Source organism: Sciurus vulgaris (assembly GCF_902686455.1).
Source record: "Sciurus vulgaris genome assembly, chromosome: 2".
Taxonomy (NCBI): domain Eukaryota; kingdom Metazoa; phylum Chordata; class Mammalia; order Rodentia; family Sciuridae; genus Sciurus; species Sciurus vulgaris.
In genome coordinates, this window is record NC_136462.1 from 121,553,792 (window position 1) to 121,576,356 (window position 22,565).

Here is a 22,565-nt window from a genome sequence, read left to right on the forward strand (position 1 = left end):
TGGAGGCATTTGCCAATTACAAGCCAGCATCTTAGGCTCAGGCTAAAAAGCCACTCTCCAGCAAAGGTTATCAAAGAGAATGAAGAACTCCCAGAAACAACAGAGGGGGGAAAAAATCAACAAGAAAACAAGGAAGTAAACAACTTTTAAATTCATGCCAAAAGGTTGAGGAGCAGAATATTACACAGAAGTAGAACAGAAAAAAACAATCTGCAGAATAAACAGGAAGCTCCTTACTCATCAGCAAGAGCAAAATCATCCAGGTTCCCAGAAGAAAACAAGGGTAGTTGGTCATTCTTCACAAAGAACTTGAGGACAGGTTGCCAACTGCTATCCATTCTAGATGGTTAATAAGAGGTGAACCACACAACCGGAAGAAACCTAGAAACCTAGAAAGTCTTTCTGGGGGAAAAAAAAAATCCAAACAACTTAGTAGGTCTTTTTTTTTTGGGGGGGGGGGGGGCAGAGGTTGGTTGGTGGGGGGGATTCCAGGGATTGAACCCAGGGACACTCGACCACTGAGTAACAACCCTTTTTATTTTTTATTTTTTATTTTGAGACACTAAATTGCTGAGGGCCTTGCTAAATTGCTGAGGCTGGCTTTGAATTCGCAATCCTCCTGCCTCAACCTCCCAAGCCATTGGGATTACAGGTATGCACCACCACATCCACTTTAATGACAATTTTTTCTTCTTGCAATGACAGCTGAGACTTTAGGAAAGAAAGGAGGAATATGAATGGCTGTTCTTAAATTGGGAGCTGGTTTTCCAAATCATGCTGGAACATTCCTCCTCTTTTCCTATTGCCAAACCTATTAGGTCAGCCTAAATCCTACTTCTACCTACTAGTTTTTACTGTTTTCAAGTCAGGCAGTACCCACACAGAACCTGCCTCCAGTGGACTGTAAGCTTGGGGAGGGAAAGAGAGAAAGTCTTTCATGATCACAATTACAAACTCAACACTAGGCACAGCATTCTGACACTATTCTGATAAGTAAATGTATGAATGATGATGGGCTCTTGGCTTGCTGAAAGAGTGCTGTTCACAGAAAGTAGGAAGAACATGCTTGAACACTTGCCAATCTGATTATGAGAACTTAAAATTGAAAACAGGACAGCAAAAAATTCGTGGATAAAACTGGACAAGAATACCACAAAGACATTAGAAGCAGCAATGGAAGAGGTGACCATTAAGTCGCAGGAAAAAATATCTAGGAAATAAATTGCCAATATCTTGATTTTAGAAATCTACAAGAGACATGCAAAAAAAAAACAACTTAAAGTAAATTGATGGGACTGGGGTTGTGGCTCAGTGGTAGAGGGCTTGCCTGGTATGTGTGAGGCACTAGGTTCAATTCTCAACACCACATAAAAATAAATTTTAAAAAAGGTATTGTGTCCATCTACACCTAAAATTATTTTAAATTATGAAATAAAGTAAATATATGAATTCTATAAAATAAAAATATAATTCCTACCCATGAAAATCTGGGTTTGGTGAATTTGTGAAAACAATATGCCAGGGACTGGGGTTGTGGTTCAGTGGCAGAGAACTTGCCTAGCACATATAAGGCACTGCATTTGATCCTCAGCAACACATTAAAAAAAAATTAATTAAAAAAAGGTATTTAAAAAAAAAGATGCCTGGGGCTCTGGTGGAGCTCAATGGTCACACCTGCCTGGTTTGATTCACAATACTACCAAAAAAAAAAAAAAAAAAAGAATGAATGAAAACAATATGCCAATGGGGAAGCCAATCTCATTCAAATCTTAAGAGGGTGAGTGGAAGGGGGAAGAAGGGACACACAACTTAAAATGACATTTCCCAGGAGAAATCCACAAACTACACTAGAAAATTTCTGGAAAAGTATAACAGAGAGTAACAGACATGATGCAGCTATTGGCCTCTTCAATAATGAGAATATGGACAATTTTCTTCACTCAGATCCCAAACTGGCATGGAGATAATAAAGAATTTGGAAATATCAAGCACTTCCACACTTGGTATGTATCACATTCACCTTAAAATGGGTGGGGGTGGCCGGGCACAGTGGTACATGCTTCTAATCCCAACTACTCCAGCTAGCTACTCAGGAGGCTAAGGCAAGAGGACAGCAGGCTCAAGACCAGCCTCAGCAACTTATGGAGACCCACAGCAATTCAGTGAGACCCTGTCTCAAAAAATAAAAAGGGCTAGGGATGTAGCTCAGTGGTAGAGGACCCCTACCCCTACCCCCTACCCCCCAAAAAGAGAAGGAGGCAGTTAGCACCACTGATTCTGGATTAAAGGTCCAATTCTGTCCATGTCCATGTACCCTCTGCTAAGTCAAAACCCTCTGTACTACCAATTTTCTCATCCAAACAAGTCATGCAATGCCTGTAATCTTAGTGGTTCTGGAGGCTGAGACAAGAGGATTGCCAGGTTCAAGGCCAGCCTCAGCAATTTAGCAAGACTTTCAGCAATTCAGTGAGACCTTATCTCAAAATTAAAAATTATAAAAAGGACTGGGGATGTCGCTCAGTGCTACAGCACCTCTGGGTCCAATCCCCAGTACCAGAAAGGAAAACAAAAAATAAGGAAGGAAAAAAAAAAGTGATGGAGACTGAATCAAAATCCAGGTTCTCAGGCTGAGGTTGTAGTTCAGTGGTAGAGCAGTTGCCTAGTATGTGTGAGGCACTGGGTTCGATTCTCAGCATCACATATAAACACATAAATAAAATAAAGGTCCGTTGACAACTGAAAAAAAAAAAAAATCCAGGTTCTCTAACTCTGGAGAGTCCACATTTTTATCCATTGTATTATAATGCTTTTATTTATTTATTTATTTTGGGTGCTGGGGATCGAACCCAGGGCCTTGTGCTTGCAAGGCAAGCACTCTACCAACTGAGCTATCTCCCCAGCCCCTATAATGCTTTTAAAATGAAGATTAATAGCATTAAAATCTCATAATCTAAAACAGACACTGGTATTTTTAAAACAAATCCTCAAAAGTGAGATTGTGACAATTATGCAATTGATTGTAATTTATTCCAATTTCAAATTTAAAGAGACCAGTATGGTTGAACACCATTCTCCAAATATGAGTATAGGTGTTAAAAGGGCACTCAAAGATTAAGAGTATAGCTCAGGGGTAGAATGTAACTAGCCAGCCAGAGACCCTGGACTTCAATCTCCCACACAGCAAGGGATAGGGGACTTACAAACATAACACAGCAAAGTAAAAAAGATAAAAGAGGTGCTTCTGAACTAAAAGAAAAAAGTCCAGAATAAGCCATCTGTAAATAAAGTAAATGATAACAAAATTTTGTGAGCACTATCTAGTTCAACTTCTATTTCTTCCATTTCTCTATCAGTAAGTACAAACTTCAACTTCACGAGGCGGAAAACATGCCTTGTAGAAAGAGAAATGAAGCTCAAAACAGTGTAGCCCCCTACTATTCCAAATCAGTTCAAGCTCCAGGTTTGTAGAACCTGATAATCCTGAGAATTCCAGGGGAACCTGATGAACCTCTGCTGTGAATCTTTCCCACTCCCATTTTTGATACTGGGGTTTGAATCAAGGGGCGCTTTACCACTGAACCACACCCTCATCCCTTTTTATGTATTTATTTAAAAAAATTTTTTTTGTAGACAAGGTCTCTCTAAATTGCTGAGGCTGGCTTCAATTGCAATCCTCCTGCTTCAGTCTCCTAAATAGCTGGGATTATAGGTGTGTGTCACCAAGCTAGCTACACTGTATATCTTAGTTATAATCAAGGTGTCAAAGTCTGGGGTTGACCAAATGTGATCTTAATTTGAAAAAGAGGGCATCTACTGAGTGTTAAAAAAGTTCCCCAAGTCCCTAACAACTTCCACATCAATTCCTGGCAAACTGCACACTGATTTCTTTTTCACATATATACTGAGCCCTGGCATAGATTATATTTTATTTTTATTTGCTTTCTTTTTTTTTTTTTTTTGGGGGGGGAGGTGGGGGTCTCACTGTTGCTCAGGCTCACATAGAACTCCTAGATTCAAGCAATCCACCTGCCTCAATCTCCCGAGTAGCTAATACTTATTTAATTCTAATAATAATCCTATAGGCATTAAACACAATGCCTGGCTTTGGATTCTTATTTATTTATCTATAAAGAACTGGGGATTGAACTCAGGGGTGCTCTACCATGGAGCTACACTCCTAGTCTTTTTTTTTTTTTTTGGACACAGGGTCTCCCTAAGTTACCAAGGCTGGCCTCGAGCTTATGATTCTCCTGCCTCCTTGTGAGAATCCTGAATCCCTGGGATTGCAGGCATGCACCACCACACAAGGGCTGGATTATTTTTTTAAAAGGTGAATTTTTAACTTTTAGAAAAGGAGTAGTAATAACTAGAAGCAATTCACTGAAAACAAGTGTTTTAACAACAAATACAACTATACTGAGAAATAAAGTGGGCATGGTAACTGGCACACACTATAATTCCAGAAACTCAGGAGGCTGAGCAGGAGGATCAAAACTTGGAGGCCAGCCTAAGCAACTTAAAGAGATCCTGTCTCAAAATAAAAAAGGGATGGGGATGTAGTTGATGGGTAGAGCACCCTGTGTTCAATCCCCAGCACAAAGGGGAGGGGAAAAAAACTACACTGAAAAAGAGATGTAATATGGAGCACTAATATGCAAAGTGTAGTCTTCAGTTCAGCTACACTGACATCACCCAGGGGTTTATCAGAAATACACAGAATTGGACTGGGGTTGAGGTTTAGTGGTAGAGTGCTTGTCTCACATGCGTGGGCACTGGGTTCAATCCTCAGCACCACATAAATAAATAAAATAAATTTTAAAAGGTATTGTGTCCATCTACAACTAAAAATTTTTTAAAAATTAAAGAAATACACAGAATCTCAGACTTCACCATGCAAACCTACTGAAACAGAATCTGCATTTTAATAAGATTCCCAGTTGGTAAGTACTGGGGACTGACCCCAGGAGCGTCCTATCAGTGAACTACATCTCCAGTACTTTTTTTGTGATTTCACTAAATTGCCCAAGCTGACTTTGAATTTGCTGTGATTATAGTTATGCACCACATGTGATTCTTACATATTGATAAAGTCTGAATAGCACTGATATATAAAACAGCAAGTCAGTTAAAAAAAAGTATTCCAATCAACAAATGGGCTAAGGAAATGAACAGACACTTCACAGAAGATGTACAAGCAATCAACAAACATATGAAAAAATGTTAAACATCTCTAGTAATAAGAGAAATGCAAATCAAAACTACCCTAAGATTCCATCTCACCCCAATTAGAATGGCGATTATCAAGAACACAAGCAACAATAGGTGTTGGCGAGGATGTGGGGAAAAAGGTACACTCATGCATTGCTGGTGGGACTGCAAATTAGTGCAGCCACTCTGGAAAGCAGTGTGGAGATTCCTTAGAAAACTTGGAATGGACCTACCATTTGACCCAGCTATCCCACTCCTTGGCCTATACCCAAAGGACTTAAAATCAGCATACTACAGAGATACAGCCACATCAATGTTCATAGCTGCTCAATTCACAATAGCCAGACTATGGAAACCTAGATGCCCTTCAATTGATGAATGGATAAAGAAACTGTGGTATATATATATACAATGGACTATTACTCAGCTATAAAGAATAGTAAATTTATAGTATTTGCAGGCAAATGGAAGAAATTGGAGCATATCATGCTAAGTGAGATAAGCCAATCTCAAAAACCAAAGGTCGAATGATCTCAACTGATAAGCGGATGATGACACATAATGGGGGACAGAAGGGGGGGCAAGAATGGAGGAAGAAGGGACTGCATAGGGGGAAAAGAGGGGTAGGAGGGGTGGGGGGAAGGAAAAAATAACAGAATGAATCAAACACCATTACCCTATGTAAATGTATGATTACACAAATGGTATGTCTTTACTACATGTACAAACAGAAACAACATGTATCCCATTTGCTTATAATAAAAATAAATTTAAAAAAAAGTGTTCCATATCCTTGTAGGCAGTAAAATTTCCTTCTATTAATCCAGAAGTTTTGTGTTTGTATATATATGTATATGTGTGTGTGTGTGTGTGTGTGTGTGTGTGTGTGTGTGTATTATTTGCCAGGCAAACCGTGAAGCAGTTGGGCTGGGGCTGGGGCTCAGTGGTAGAGTGCTTGCCTCGCATGTGTGAAGCACAGAGTTCGATCCTCAGAACCACATTAAAAAAAAAAATAGAAAGATTTGTGTCCATCTACAACTAAAATCTATTTAAAATAAAAAACACTGGTGCTTGCTCTGGCAGCACATATACACAAATTTGTGAAGCGGTCCATATTTTGTGTAGCCTTTTAGAAGGCTCACAATTGCATATTCTCAAAAATATACTCAAGGTACAACAGATAACATCCAATATTGAAAAATGTAACTTTCATACAAAAAAATTATGAAGCAGTTGACATATTTTATCTCATTTAATCCATATAATAATCCTACAAAGTAGGCATTATTATGTATTATATGTATTTTATAGACACTAATACAGGTTGAATAGTCCTTAACTGAAACAAGAATAGCTTCAGATTTCAGAGTTTTTTAGATTTTGGAATACGTGTTAAGCATCCCTAGTCTGAGCATCTCAGATTTTGGAATTTCAGATTAGAGAAGCTCAACATGTAGTAGAAAGGATTAAAATAGCACTGCCAGGCACTATTCTAAGGACTTTACTTAAAATAACATTTCATTCGTATGACAACCCTTTACGGTAGGTGCTATTATTACCCATGTTTTACAGAAGATGAAACTGAGGCAGAGAGGTTAAGCAATTCACAATAATCATAGAGAATTTTGTAGTATAGCTTTTTTTTCTTTTATGCAGTACAGGGGATTAAACCCAGGCACCCAGCTGAGATACAGTTCTTAACTACTACTTTCTCTGACCAAATGTGCTGCCACAGTGGGGCATATGATAGCCCTGCTGGAGACAATAAATAATCACACCCAAACCAGCCAAACACAACCTTAAAAAAAAAAAAAAAAAAAAAAAAAACAGGAACAAGGTGGGGAAAAGAGTGTTAAAGGAATACCCTGAAAGGAGAGAAACAAATAGACTAAAATTTGAGTGCCTACAGAGTGCTGATCCATGAGTCAAGTACTTTATATCCACATTTTTTTTCAACCTTTCCAACAGACATATTTGTAGATATTAAGACATTTTAAGTATGAGAAAATGGAAGCCCAGAGAAGTTGCAGACTTTGCAGAATCACACTGTTTTATGATGATACAACTAGAGTCCAAAACCAGGTCTGACTCTAGTCCCACTGCTCTCTACATAAATTTACTCGGCAACCATCTGTGTTGCAGTTCCATTGCCAGTGATGGCAATAAGCATATAACAGAAGCCTGGTGTTCAAAACAAGGAGATCTATCAGAGTTGCAATACCCTCTTAAGATCTGAGTGCTAAATTTTAAGAGAGTCACTGGCAAATCAGAATTAGTTCCATAAACGCCAGGTGCTGTGGCACGCCTATAATCCCAGCAACTCAGGATGCTAAGGCAACAGAATCACAAGCTCAAAAATCAGCCTCAGCAACTTAGTGAGGCCTTAAGCAATTTTTGAGACTCTGTCTCAAAAAAATAAAAAGGGATAGGAATGTGGCTCAGGGGTTAAGCGTCCTTGGTACCAAAAAAAAAAAAAAAATTGGTTCCATAAAAGACTCAGATAAGGGTAGTAGGTTATGATGAACAAATTATTCTTTTAGTTCTTTTAACTAAAAGAACAGGAGCTGGGGTTACGACTTGGTGGTAGAGCGCTCACCTAGAGCATGTGAGGTGCTGGGTTTGATCCTCAGCACCACATAAAAATAAATAAAAATAAAGGTGTCCACCTACAACTAAAAAATATTTAAGAGAAAAGATTTCTACAAATAAAGAACAAATATATGTAAATGAGAACACAGATCCAAAAGTTTCAAACTGGATGGAGCAATGGGCCACAGAATGATATATAAAAGCAACATGGTTAAGTGAGATACGCCAATCTCAAAAACCAAAGGACGAATGATCTCACTGATAAGCAGCTGATGACACATAATGGGGGGTGGGAGGGGGGCAACAATGGAGGAAGGAGGGACTATATAGAGGGAAAAGAGAGGTGGGAGGGGTGGGGGGAAGGAAAAAAATAACGAAATGAATCAAACATCATTACTTTATGTAAATATATGAATATGCAAATGGTATGCTGTTACTCCATGTACAAACAGAAACAACATGTATCCCATTTGTTTATAATAAAAATAAATTTTAAAAAATAATAATAATTTAAAAAAAAAAAAAAAGCAACATGGTGTTTTGTTTTGGTGGCACTAGGGCCCATACCCAGGGCCTCTCAGATGGCAAGCAAGTATTCTACCACTGGACTACACTCCAGCCATGGCAACAAGTTTGGAGTCAGACAGACAAGCATTTGAATACCAGGTTCTTTACTTACTGTTTAGAATCGAAGCAAATTAACTTGAGTCTTAACATCCACATCTACAAAATAGAAATAACACCCCACAAAATTTTTGTGGCAGGGAAGGAAACAGCATTTGTAAAGGGCTTGGAACATAAAGTTTAATAATTGTGGTGCACATTACATCTAATGAAATGATATTTAAGAAGAATAAATGCAAAAAAAAACTATATTTATTTGTTTTTTGATGCTGCAGATCAAACCAAGGGACTTACACATGCTATGAAAATGTTTTACCACTGAGATACATCCCCAGTTTTGAGTGCTAAACTTCTAAGTCACTGGCAAATTAGAATCAGACCAGTATAAAACCAGAATGGGTAGAATTCTGAAAATAGAGTAATTAGCCCCTTCTTCCTGGTTTTACAGTCCCTCTACTCCACCCAACTGAACCTATTTGATGAGTGCTTCCATCTTGATCTCCCATTAACATATTCACCTTCATACATCCTAACACGATACACACACACACACACACACACACACACGCGCGCGCGCGCGCACCTCTCTCAGATTCAATTTTGCTATAAACTTGAAGTCTCAAATGGCTCTGACAGAAGTGATTTGATGACATCTAGTCCAACATTCTAAGAGCCAGTATGTCAAACTTGCTGCTAATCTATTTGTGGCCTGCAAATTAAGACTTGTTGCTAATCTACACCAAGTCTAATTGTCCCCATACTTTCTACCTGAAATTAAGCCCCAACCCTATGCCCTAGGTAACTGAATCCTAATAATTCTGAGTCACATACTCAAGAAAGTAGAACTATTCCTGAACATCTCCTTGCACCACAGCTCTATTATGATCTCAAAGAGACACAGCTGGCCAGAGGACTGCAGTTAGGCAAGGCAAATCATTTCAGAAGCTTATCTTAGACCTTAGTCATTTTAAAAGTACTGAATCGATACTTCCAAATCCAAGAATGCCCACAGATAAACAAACCTACAATGCTCACAAGGTCATACCAAGTGATCACCTAAAAGACCATTTGCAAACCTACAAAGAATGAAGCTTGGAAAAGCTGCCAACAGTCTGAAATGTCCTCACACATTACATTTAAGGTACTCCATTTTCAATTCCAATTAGAACTGGGTTCAGCTCCTTGGCAGGACTCAGTAGTAAAATCCCATAACTCCTAGGAACAGATTCTCAAGGCAACTGACACTAGAGTAACATGAGCTTTCCCATGGAAAGCCTTGTCAAAGTTGGCAGGTCTTCCTGGCTGAAAATAACAACCAGTGTCTATTTCATTCAGTACACTTGGAAGCAAAGCATGTCTCCAGGGAACACTACCTGCAGTGAAAATCAGGTGTCTCAATGTCTTCTTTTCAACCATGTAGACATCCTGGTTCCATTTCTATTTCTCAAGTGGATAATGACGCTACTCTTTCTCTGGATGGATAAGAGAAATCATGACAAACTCTAGTCTTTGAAAACTTTACCTTACTGTTTCTTTCCCAGGGACTGTACACTTCTGAACAAAATGTTTCCTGGAAATTGGACTGATTTTATCCAGATCAGACTAGCTTTATACCAAGTTCCAGAACCAATATCCTGAACTTCCTTTGCTGAAATGGGCCTAAACGTCTAAATGCACTTCTGAATGATTCTTTGGCCAACAACAGTGCCCTAGGATTTTCTGGATCACTAGTTTTCAAACTTTTTTTTGGGCGGGGGGCACTGGAGACTTAACCCAGGGGGACTTTACCACGGAGCCACATATACCCAGACCTTTTTGTTTTTGATTCTGAGACAGGATCTCACTAAATCTGCTTTCCTTTCCTTTGGTTCATTAGCCTCATTACTCATTAAATGAATTAAGACATATAAAGCACTTAACACAGCATTCAGCCATTTTTTAAATTGTGGTAAAATCTACATAACAATATTTATCATTTTTACTACTTGTAAGTGTACAATTCAATAGCATTAAAAACATTCACGCTGTCTTGTTACCATTACCATTATCTATACTCAAAACTCTGCATCATCGCCAACAAAAATTCTACTCCCATTAAACAATAACCCTCCCTTAACATCTTCCCCCAGCCCCTGGCTTTCTTCTTTCTATTCATACGAATTTTTCTACTATAGAGCCTCATAAAAGTGGAATCATAGAACACTTGTCTCCTGTGCCTGGCTTATTTCACTAATCAGTTTTCAAGGTTCATCCATAGATACATACATCAAAATTTAATTTCTTTTTAAAGCTAAATAATATTTCATTGTGTGCATACCACATTTTGTCTATCCGTTCATCAGTTGATGAACACTTGGGTTGTTTCCATTTCTTGGCTTCTGATTATAATGCTAGGATATAAGTATCTCTTACAGGCCCTGCCTTCAATTCATTTGGGTATGTATTTAGAATGTGATTTCTAGGTCATTTCATAGCTTGATGGTTAATCTTTTAAGAAACCACCAAACTGATTTCCATAGAAGAGGCCCCATTTTACATTCCCACCAATAATACCAACAACTTACTGTTTTCCATTTTGGTTTGTTTTTGTTTTTAATGATAGCCATTTTAGTAGGTAGTGCTTAGCCATGATTATTATCACAAGTTTTAATGTGGGAAGTTCTGGGAAGTTTCCAAGTTCAGACAGTTTAGTAGTTTCATTTAAAACCCAAGTTTCCAGTTGATTCTAATTTTCTTGCAAAATCATATCCAAGGCTAGTATTTTAAAACTTGAAAGAATATGATGCTTTGGGTGGTACTAGAAATTGACCCCAGGACCTTGCACATGTAAGGCAAGTGCTCTACCACTGAGCTATATCCCTACCTCTTCAATTTGTAAAAATATCTCTGATAACTTAATTCCATAATAATACTGAGTTTTACCCAATAACAAACCTTTTTCTGGTATTTCAGTCCCAGAAATATCAAATGGTTTTTCTAAAACATTTAGAATTCTAATGTAGAGAGGTTTACTTTTTTATTCTTTTGTTCTGATAATGGCAATTGAACCTAGAGATGCTTTGTCACTGAACTACATCCCTACTAGTCCCCAACTTTAAAAAAAAAAATCTTTAATTTTTTTAGTACTGGGGAAATCCAGGTGCACTTTACCACTGAGCTACATACCTAGTTGTCTTTTTTCTTTTCTTTTTTTTTTTTTTTTTTGGAGACAGGGTCTCACTAAATTGCTGAGGCCAGCCTCAAACTTGTGATGCTGCTGCCTCAACCTCCAAGAGGCTAGAATTTTAGGCGTGCACCATCATATCCAGCTCTTCTTGTAAAATTTTGAGACAGGGTCTTATTAATTTGCTGAGTTGGCCTCAAACTTGCAATCTCCCTGGGTTGCAGGGATTACAGATATGTGCCACATCCAGTTAGAAAGTTTTAATTTTTGAAAACAAAAGTATACTGGAAACTCCTGTGATTTTTTTTTTTAATGGTAGTGCTAGGAAATCTATGGGAGCGCTACCTCTGAGCCATACCCCACCAGACTCCTTTTTTTTTATTTTGAGACAGGGGCTTGGTAAATTGCCCAGGCTGGCCTTGAACTTGCAATCTATGACTCAGCCTCCTGAAGTTACTGGAATTACAGGCATGCACCCAGTGCCCAGTTAATCCTATACATTTTAATCTTGCTATCTACATCACTTTTAATTCTCCAACCTAGTCAAAAAGACCATTTTCTCTTCATTTTGGGGATTTTTCAAGACATAGAAGAGATAGTTTCAGTGAGGCAAATGGACATTTCCAAATAAAACTTTTATTGTAATCATGTTCAAGGTATTAAGTCTCTCTTTCAGTATCCTCTTTCTCTATGATTCTAAGAAAACATTTTGGAAATTACAGAAAGTATTTGCTTACTCAACTTTTTAGACTTGACAAGAACTGAAAATCTTCTAGATTAAATAAAGACGCAGTAAAAACAATGTAAGAAGCAATAATCTCATCCCAGATATTGATAGATAAGTATACCATATACATTTTCCCATTATGCTAAACCATAATATTTGAAAGATTCTACATATAGAAATATAGAAGACTAAAGACTGGTAGTTTTAGTGTGTATTTTTGTTTTTGTGGTGCTTGGAATCAAACCCACCCCCTCAAGGATGCTAAAAATATGCTCTATGCTCTACCACTGAGCTACCCCACCAGCCCAACTGGTTTGTTTGTTTTAGTTTGTTTTTGGTACCAGGGATTGGACCCAGGGTAGCTTAACTACTGAGCCACATTGCCAGTCCTTTTTATTTTTCCATTCTGAGACAGGGTCTTGTTTAGTTTCTTACAGCCTCACTAAGCTGCTGAGGCTGGTTTTGAACTTGTGATCCTCCTGCCTCAGCCTCCCAAACCACTGGGATTACAAGCATGTGCCACTGCCGCCAGCCCAACTGTTTTTATAAAGGCAAAGAGTAAGCCTTTGCAAGCTTGTAATCCCAACTACTGAGGAGGCTGAGGAAGGAGAATCACAAGTTCAAGACAGCCTGGGTAACTAAACTTAGTGAGACCTAGTCTTAAAATAAAAAATTGAAAAGGCTGGGGATATAGTTCAGTGGTAAAGCAACCCTCGGTTCAATCCCTCATACAAAAAAAAAAAAAAAAAAAGAGCAGGACTTACATCCTGCAAGGTACAGCCAAATATCAATATGAAGCCTAAAGTCAGGTTTCATAGCACATGCCTGTAATTCCAGCAACTCAGGAGACAGGAGGATTCCAAGTTTGAGACCAGACTGGTCAATTTAGCAAGGCCCTGTCTCAACATAAAAAATTTAAAAAGGACTGAGGGTGTGGTTTAGTGGTACAGCACCCATAGGTTTGATCCCTAGTACCACAAAAAGGAAAAGTCAGTCACGGCAGCACACACCTATAATCTCAGCAACTCAGGAGACTGAGGCAGGAAGATTGCAAATTCAAAGCCAGTTGGAGCAATTTAGCGAGGCCCTAGACAACTTAGCAAGACCCTGTTTTAAAATAAAAACTAAAAGTTCTAGGGGTGTTGCTCAGGGGTTAAGCACCCCTTTAGAGTTTTTCAGTATGTGATATGAATACCTGAAACCAGTACTTGGGGACACATTTTTCCCCCAAGTACTAGGTACAGAACACCAAGGCCTCCCACATGCTAGGCAAGTGCTCTACCACTGAGCCATGTCCCCAGCCCTTTATATATTTTATTTTAAGACACGGTTTCACTAATTTGCCCCAATAGGCTATGAACCTAGATCCTCCTACCTCAGCTCCCCGCAACAGCACCAGCAGCTGGGATTACAGGCCTTTATCACTGCACCCAGCTGTTTTTATTTTATTTTGTGGTTCTGGGGATCCAGAGTTTAGCAAGCATTCTACCACTAAGCTTCATCCCCAGCCCTGCAGATAAATATTTGTATAAATACTAAATATGTTAAGCAAAGAACCATCTTTAACTTTAAAGTAGGAATTTTACCACTGAGCTACATCCTCAGTGCTTTTTTTTCTTTTTTGAGACGGGATCACATTAAGTTACTTAGGGCCTCACTAAAGTGCTGAGGTGGGCCTTGAACTTGCAACCCTCCTGTCTCAGTTTCCTGAGTCACTGGGCTTACAGGCACGCATCACCATACGCAGCTAAAAGTAGGAACTGCTCCTAACTACAAAATTCTTCAGAGATAAACCATGGTTTCTGAACCCTGACACTACTAATATTTTAAGCCAGAATTCTTTGTTGCTGGGAACTGTCACACAGCTTTGGAGGAAATTTAACAGCATTCCTGACTTCTACCCACTAGATACCAGTTGCTCACCTACCCCCACCAACCCCTCCCCAGGGGAGATAACCAAAGGTATCTCTAGTTGGGAACCACTGAGATAAATAATAGGATAAGAATTTTTCCCCCACAAAGGCTGTTTAATAAGATATGGAAGATGATACAAACTAGATCATCAGCTGACCTTTTCAAGTCTTATCTGGGTCTGGGAATCTTAGCTCAGGGTAGAGCACTTCCTTAGCATGCACAAAGTCCTGAGTTCAATCCCCAAGATGACATAAATAAATAAGTGAATGAATAAATAAATAAATAAATGCTTTCTCTGAAAAGAAACAGCAGCAAAAGAAGCTAAAGGAACACCACGGACACCAATGTGCTTAAAGATAACTTGTACCCTAAACTATCTCTAAAAAGAAAGAAAATAATGAATCATTGGATGGTGCAAAAAGTATTAGCAGAATAAAATGAGCTACAGGTAGCCTCATTACTATCTTCTATGTACATTACATACATGATAACTGTCAAAATTCTTTTTTGTTTCTTTTTCTTTTTTTGTATCTCTAAAGATCAAACCCCATAGCCTTCCACATACCAGGAAAGCACTATACCAATAAGTCCAGTGACTGTGAGAATCCCTAGGCTATCCTGAAATCTTTTATTTCAATGCTTCAAAGCCTAGATTATTTTTTCCCTTATTTTTGAAAATAAAAAATGTTTCCTGTAGAATAGAGAGCGAGAATACTATTTCTATTATTATTTATTGAAAATATTGTAACTGTGAGGATTTTATTTAATTTAAGCAGACCTAACAAAAGCTCCTTAAGGAAAGAAGAAAAGACAGATTTAATTAAATGCCTCTAGCTATATAGGTAGCTGGAGATTCCTGAAGTCTACTTAAGACTCATGGCCATCACATACCAAAAGGCCTAGGTTTCACTTGTAAATTTGTTTGTTTGAAAAAGGGACCAGGTCTGAGGGCCAAGTGGTATATGCCTACAATCCCAGGCAATTTAGGAGGCTGTGGCAGGAGGATCACAAGTTCGAGGTTAACACTATCTCAAAATAAAAGATATTTTTTTAAAAAGGGCTGGGGATGTAGCTCAATGGTAGAGAATCACTAGGTTCAATCCCCAAATACAGGAAGGAGGAGGAAAAAAAAATAGATTAGCTAGATGTTTAAGCAAGGAACAAGTAATTAACAGATTAACGTTCCCATACACATTGGTCCTAAAGTCACTGCGGAAGCTCTTTAGAACCTGCCCATCAGGCTCAATGGTAGAATGCTTTGCCTAGAACCTACTCATCAGTTCTGGGAATTAATTCTTGTTTCAGAGTAATTCCATAATCTTACCCTTTTTTTGTTTGTTTTGCAGATCAAATCCAAGTCCTCATTCATGCTAAGCATACATTCCACCACTGAAATACACCCCCAGCCCCTGAACCTGAAAAAGAACTGTATGTTTATGTTTTCAATGGGCTTAATATTTCAAAGGAAACTGGTATATATTACAGAAACTAAAGAAAGTCACCTCATGTCTATTGTTTTGGTCTCATAATTTTATAATCTGGACAGAGGAAATAATCAATTCAAAAAATAAAGGAAATAACCAATCATGCCAAACAAATAATGCTTCCCATGGGTTATGGAGCTTCTCAGCCTTAGCCTCCCATCCCTGGCCCCTATCACCACATAAGACTCTAATGCTCATGTGGAAGATAAAGAAAAAAGGAAAACAAGAGTGATATGAAATTAGAAGAGAAACCAGTAAAGTAGAAGGAGACCAAGGGGAGGGAGAAAGTGAGGGAAAAGGAAGGTACTAGGGTACAAAAATTACCAAAATATGTGCATATACAAATATGTCACAAAGAATCCTATTATCATGAATAATTATAATGCATCAATAATTTTGTATGTGTGTGTGGTGCTGGGGATTGAACCCAGGGCCTTGTGTATGCAAGGCAAGTACAATAAAAAAAAACTGTCTTAAATATTTTTTTCTAGTTGTCAATGAATCTTTTTAAAATTTTATTTATTTATATGCGGTGATAAGGATGGAACCCAAGGCCTCACACTTGCTACACAAGCGCTCTGCCACTCAGTCATGCCCCAGCCCAATAAAAAATTTTAATTAAAAAAAAATCTAGGGCTGGGGAGATAGCTCAGTACCCCCCCCCCCAAAAAAATCTAGTGGCTGGGTTCAATCCCCAGTACTCACCCCCTCCTCCCCCAAAAAAATCTTATGTCATTTTTTTTTCCTTTTTTTCTTTTTACAGTGCTGGAACCTAAAGTCTCACTCATGCTAGCTAGGCAAGAGCTATGCCACTGAGCTATGCCCCAACCCACCGATTAGGTTAGGAGGTTTCTTCAAAATCAAATCTGAAAGTGCTAGCCATGTGTGGTACACATGCTTGTAATTCCAGAGACCTGTGAAGCTGATTCAGGAGGAGTCTAAATTTAAGGTCAGTCTCGGCAATTTAGGAAGACCTTGTCTCAAAAAAATAAAAAATTTTAAAGAGGACTGGGATATAGCCCAGTGGTAGGGTATTCCTGGGTTCAATTCCCAGTACTACCCAAAAAAATAAATAAATAAAAATAAATTGCTGATTCTAGATTCTCCAACATTGAGAAATACAGTCTAAACTGTTATAATAATTGATTCGAAAAAAGGAAGTACCCCCAATTATCTGAGATAGCAAAGTAAGATGGAAAGAACAGAAAGAGCTGGAGATAAAATGACTAAAATTGCACTGAGGGTTGTCTGTGAACAGATAATCCAAGTTAGGAGCTATGATTTCTAATCCTGGCACCGCAATGGACCACTCTACTCTAAAATAGGGCTTAAACCAGGTTCAGTGGTGCACTTCTATAATCCCAGAGACTGAAGAGACTGAGGCAGGAGGATGGAAAACTCAAGGCCAGCCTGAGCAAATGAGCAAGATCCTGTCTCAAAAAATAAAAAAGGGCTAGGAATATAGCTTTGAGGGACTGCTCCCCTGGTTCAATCCCCAGTACCACAATTCATTAATTAAATGGGGTTTGTTATTTAGCAAAGTTGAAGTACCTCAACATAATCCAAATCAGAAAATAAGACTCAAATTCACACTGTGTCTTCACTTTTATCTCCTAAAAATAATTCGGCTCCATTCTCAAGGAGGGTCTGTTTTACTTTTCAATTCATAAGTTCTAGAAAGTCAGGTTCCAGGAAAAAAACCCTTCAGGTTCCTTATACACAAAATTACTAAGTCTAAGACCTATACTCAGAAATTTTAAGAGTAATTCTCAGATTCAAATGTGATTTTACCTATTGTCAATTACATTATCATTAATTACTAGCAGTAATGAAAATGAGAATTCTTTACCTTTCCCTCTGCTCCTTTCCATCCTTCGAAGGACTCAATTTAACATTATGAATCATTTGGTCTTTGACATATAGTTACTTCCAGGGGACAGATGACATTTAGCACAAGACATGTAAGACTAGAAAAAGAGAAGTTCTTGGCCACAAGAAACAAGTCAAAACCCCTGCCCTTGGGAAAGTGACCAAATCTCTGAAGTACACTGTACAGCAGTTAAGTTTTTAAGTTTAAAAATTCTATCATAAAAATAAAAACCAGTCAGGTACAGTAGTGCATATCCATAAATTAAGAAGACTGTCTCAGAAAGTAAAAAGGGATATATCTCAGTGCTAGAACACCCCAGGGTTCAATCCCCAGTACTAAAATTAATACATACACAAACAAAATGAAATCCACAACATGGAATTAAAATTGCTTTTCGAAACTACACTACAAAGATATTAATTTAGTAGGGCACAGGGGTGCACACTTGTAATCCCAGTGATTTGGGAGACTAAGGCAAGTTCAAGGCCAGCCTTTGCAATTTAGCAAGACCCTATCTCAAAAAAAAAAAAAACAGAAGAGGAGGAGGAGGAAGAAGGTGGGGCTGAGGATGTAACTCAGTGGTAAAGTGCCCCTGGGTTCCATCCTCAGTACTGCAAAATATATTCATACCTAAAAGTAAAACCACAGCACGGCTTTAAAACTGCTTTGTCAAACTGCATTATAAAGATGTTAAATTTATACAGCATGCCTCTATATTCCCAGTGACGAGAGGATTTCAAGTTTGAGGGCAGCCTGGAGAATTTAGGGAGACCCTGTCTCAAAAATAGATGATAGATAGAGATAGAGAGAGAGTTAGAGATGAGAGAGAAAGAGAGGGGCAAGGGGTATAGCGCAATCCCCAGTATCACCAAAAAATAATATAATAGTAACTAACTTTACTCAGTATTTAATATGTAACCATTAGACTAAGTCTCTACATTCATTTTCTTATTACTTGTTACAATGCTATAAATTCTAAATCACTATGAACTCTAAGAATTCTCTTTAGAAAGGAACTGGAGGTATAACTCAGTGGTAGATCACTTGCCTACTATGCACAAGGCCCTGGGATTCATCCCCAGAACCAAAAATATAATTAAAAATATAATTAAAATATAATTAAAAAACAGTGTCACCTAAGTTATGGGCTACAGATGAGCTTCAATGGTAGAGCACTTGCCTAGGAGGCCCCAGGTTCAATCTCCAGTATATCAAAAAATAAAACAGCATTGAGAATAAAGGTTAGCAGTGATATGCAAAGATTATCCTTCACATTGCCAAACTGCTAGACCATTAAGAAAGGCTTTTACATATACATATGAATATATCAAAAAGAAATGTATTAGTGACACAAAAGCACCTTGATTTTTTTTCTTTTAGAAAGATAACATTCTGTATTTGTCTCCGAAAATAATTACTTCTCTTGTACCAAAATAAAAAAAAAGAAGCTACAAAGAAAATAAAATTTTATTGTGATTGTGGCCACACCTCAAAAGGGGAACTGCCAACTCTTTCTTAAGGAACAAATTATTTTCCAAGAGTAATTTCATCACTTTTTTTTTTGGTTCTGGGAGTGGGACCCAGAGGCACTCTACCACTGAGCTACATTCCCAGCCCCATTTTTTTGTTTTGAGACGGGGTCTCACAAAGTTGCTGAGGATCTTACTAAATTGCTGAGGTTGGCTTCCTATCTTCTTTTTTTTTTTTTTTTTTTTAAGTTGTAAGTGGACTTAATACCTTTATTTTATTTTTATGTGGTGCTGAGGATCAAACCCAGGGCCCCATGTGTGCCAGGCACACAAGCTACCACTTAGTAGGAGTCCTGGCCTCCTACTTTCTATCCTCCTGACTCAGTCTCCTGAGTTGGAGGAATTATAAGTATGCATCACTGCACTTGGCTTCACCACAATTTCTTGCACAGAGTTTTAAGTATGTTTCTGTTAGCGATGTTTTTTGTTGTTGTTTTTTTAGTTGCAGATTGACCCAATACCTTTATTTATTTTTATGTGGTGCTACGGGTCGAACCCAGAACCTCACATGTGCTATGCAAGCATTCTACCACTGAGCCACAAACCAACCCCAGCAATATAGTTCTGAGTAAAGATTTTCCAAATCTTTTCCTCTGCATCCTTTAAGTCACATTTAAGAAGTACTACTGAAACCAAACACACACATCAATATCAAAATCCACAAAATTAGCTATTATATACCCACTTAGGCATCTGAGTAAACAGGCTAATTGCTTCATGGAAAATAATGTAATATGATAGAGGAAACATTGGCAGTGTATGTAGAATAATCCAGACCTGGGTGAAAATCAGGGGTCCACACTTGCTAGCTATGTGATGTTGGGCTTTCCTTCTCTCAGTTTGAATTTTCTTGTTTGCACATGCATGCCTGTAATCCCAGTGGCTTGGAGGCTGAGACAGGAGAATCACATGTTCAAGTCAGCCTTAGCAACTTAGGGAGGCTCCAAGTAACTTAGAAAATAAAAAAGGGTTGGGCAAATGGCTCAGTGGTAAAGCACCCCTTGGTTAAATCTCCAGTACCTACACCCCCCAAAAAAGAAGGAATAGGGCATTTAATTCCAACCTCGGTGGGAGGATTAATTGTACATGAAATGCCCTATACAAAGCCTGAGTTAAAGCAGGAGCTCAGGGAAGTTACTGTTATTATTCTGTCATTATACATACAATCTCCTTAAAGGCAAATCATATTTTTTATTATAATCCAATTGTGGCAGCCAAGTGAAGTGGCAAATGCCTGTAATCCCAGTGGCTAGGGAAGCTGAGGCAGGAGGATCACAAGGTCATAGTCAACCTCAGCAAAAGCAAGGCACTAAGCAACTCAGTGACACTCTGTCTCTAAATAAAACACAAAACAGGGCTGGGGATGTGGCTCAGTGGTCCAGTGCCCCTGAGTTCAATACCCTCCCCCCAAAAAAAAAAAAAAGTTCCACTGGAGACTCTAATTATGGAGGAACTGAAAAAAATGAAGGTAAGAAATACCAAAATTACGAATGAGGATTTTTAGCAACATATGCATATACAGGAAACAGGATAAGTAATAATGACTTTCAAAAAGTGTATCAAAATACACATTAAGTCAGGTGCAGTAGCACATGCCAATATCCCAGAGACTCAGGAAGCTGAGGCAAGAGAATCACAAATTTAAGGACAGCCCTGGCAACTTAGTGAGACATTATCTCAAAATAAAAAAATAGCTGGGGGTGTAGTTCAGTAATACTGAACTGCCCCTGGGTTTAATCCCTAATAATGTAGAAGAAAAAATACATATGAAAGTGAATAGTATCGCAGGAGTCTAAGACAGAAAGATCACAAATGCAAGGCCAGCTTGGGGAACTAAACAGATCCTATCTCAAAATTTTAAAAGGGATGAGGATATAGCTCAGTGATAGAGCATTTGTCTAGCAAAAGTCCCTGGGTTCAATCCCCAGTACCACCAAAATAAATAAATAATAAAATCAGCAATGTTCTTATTTTTATAAGCCACTCTAAAAGGAGATGCTGCTGCCTGTATACAAACCAGAACTACCCTTTTATTCATTCCACAAATATCTCCAGAATGTCCAGTAAGTGCCAATTATTATGTATAAGCAACCTGCCTATGCTGGTGAAAAAAAGCAAAAAGTACCAACCCTCCTGGTGTGTATAGTCGTGAAATCACACAAGTAAGTATAAACTTGTGATAAATGATCTGAAGGACAAGTAAATGAGAGCCAGGAACAGGGACCTAACCTAATTGAGATCAAGATCAAGGTAAAGTGGGGAGCCACGGGACATGCCTGTAATTCCAGCAACTCAAGAGATTGAGGCAGATGGATAGCAAGTTCAAGGACAGCCTACATAACTTGGCAAGACTCTGTCTTAAAATAAAAAATAAAAAGGACTAGGATGTGGCTCAGTGGGAAAGCACTCCTGGGTTCAATCCACAGTACCAAATGAAAACAAAGAGTACTCTTATGAAATATTAAACTAAAATATGTGAATTTCAGGTATTATAATTAGAACAATGCTTTTATGTCTGTTTCAATATTTTGAAATACCTGTAGAAAATTTGGCATTTTGAGGAAGGAAAAAAAAAAAGATGTAATTAAGAAAAAACAATTTAATATTTACTTTCCTCAGATTGAATTTTTTAATTTACCATCTAATACCACTTTCATAGAGTACTGAAAGTCTTTCTTTTTTTAATGGTACTGGGGATTGCTTTTTTAATGGTAATGGGTACTGCTCTCCCACTGAGCTACATCTCTATTTCTTTTTATTTTGAGACAGTTTAAATTGCATGAAACTTAGAACTTGTGATCCTCCTGCTTCAGTCTCCCAAGTACCTGGGATTGTAGATGTGGGTCACCATAGTAGGCCTGATGTCTTACGTCTTTAGAAATTTCAAATCTGACTGAAAATAAAATGAAAGATTTGCCCCTTTAAAATCAACCTAACACATTATACTTTAGTACTTCCCCAGTTTTTAGTATTTCCCTAATTCTGGCAGGATAGGCTTGGTCACCTGCTTCTACTAGAGCCTGACTAGCATTTTAGCAACACCCAACTGCAGTTACCAGAAGATTACCACTGCTTGTAGAAAATAAAATTTATTTTCCTCCAATGCTGATTTTATCTCAAGACATCAAAAGGCAAGACCATAGTCTGAGGCCAAATATGAAAAACGTCATCTCCATGAAGGAGGAGAAACGTCAAGGACTCTTTAAAAAATCAGGTCTTGAATAAGCCCATTAACCAATAATAGTTTGTAAAACCAAATCGTCTTCACACTACAGACTATGCTAGCATATGTGGGCCTTGGGAACAAAGGCTGGAGACCTTGAAATGAGTTACCAGCATGGATCACCTTTTTTCATTTATTTTCTTCTTCTTTTTTTTTTTTTTTTTTTTTTTAATATAGAACCAGACTATGGTTATATTTGCGCACAGCTAAGTCTGGGCATGAGCAATGCCAAGA

General features: G+C 38.2%; 2 protein-coding genes across 2 annotated transcripts in view; one reads left to right on the top strand and one right to left on the bottom strand.

Annotated features, from left to right (window-relative positions):
* Window positions 1-22,565, top strand: part of LOC306654886 (uncharacterized protein C15orf39) — a 381,506-nt gene that overhangs the window by 258,646 nt on the left and 100,295 nt on the right. The gene's annotated exons all lie outside the window — the stretch shown is intronic.
* Window positions 1-22,565, bottom strand: part of PTPN9 (protein tyrosine phosphatase non-receptor type 9) — a 97,944-nt gene that overhangs the window by 73,761 nt on the left and 1,618 nt on the right. The gene's annotated exons all lie outside the window — the stretch shown is intronic.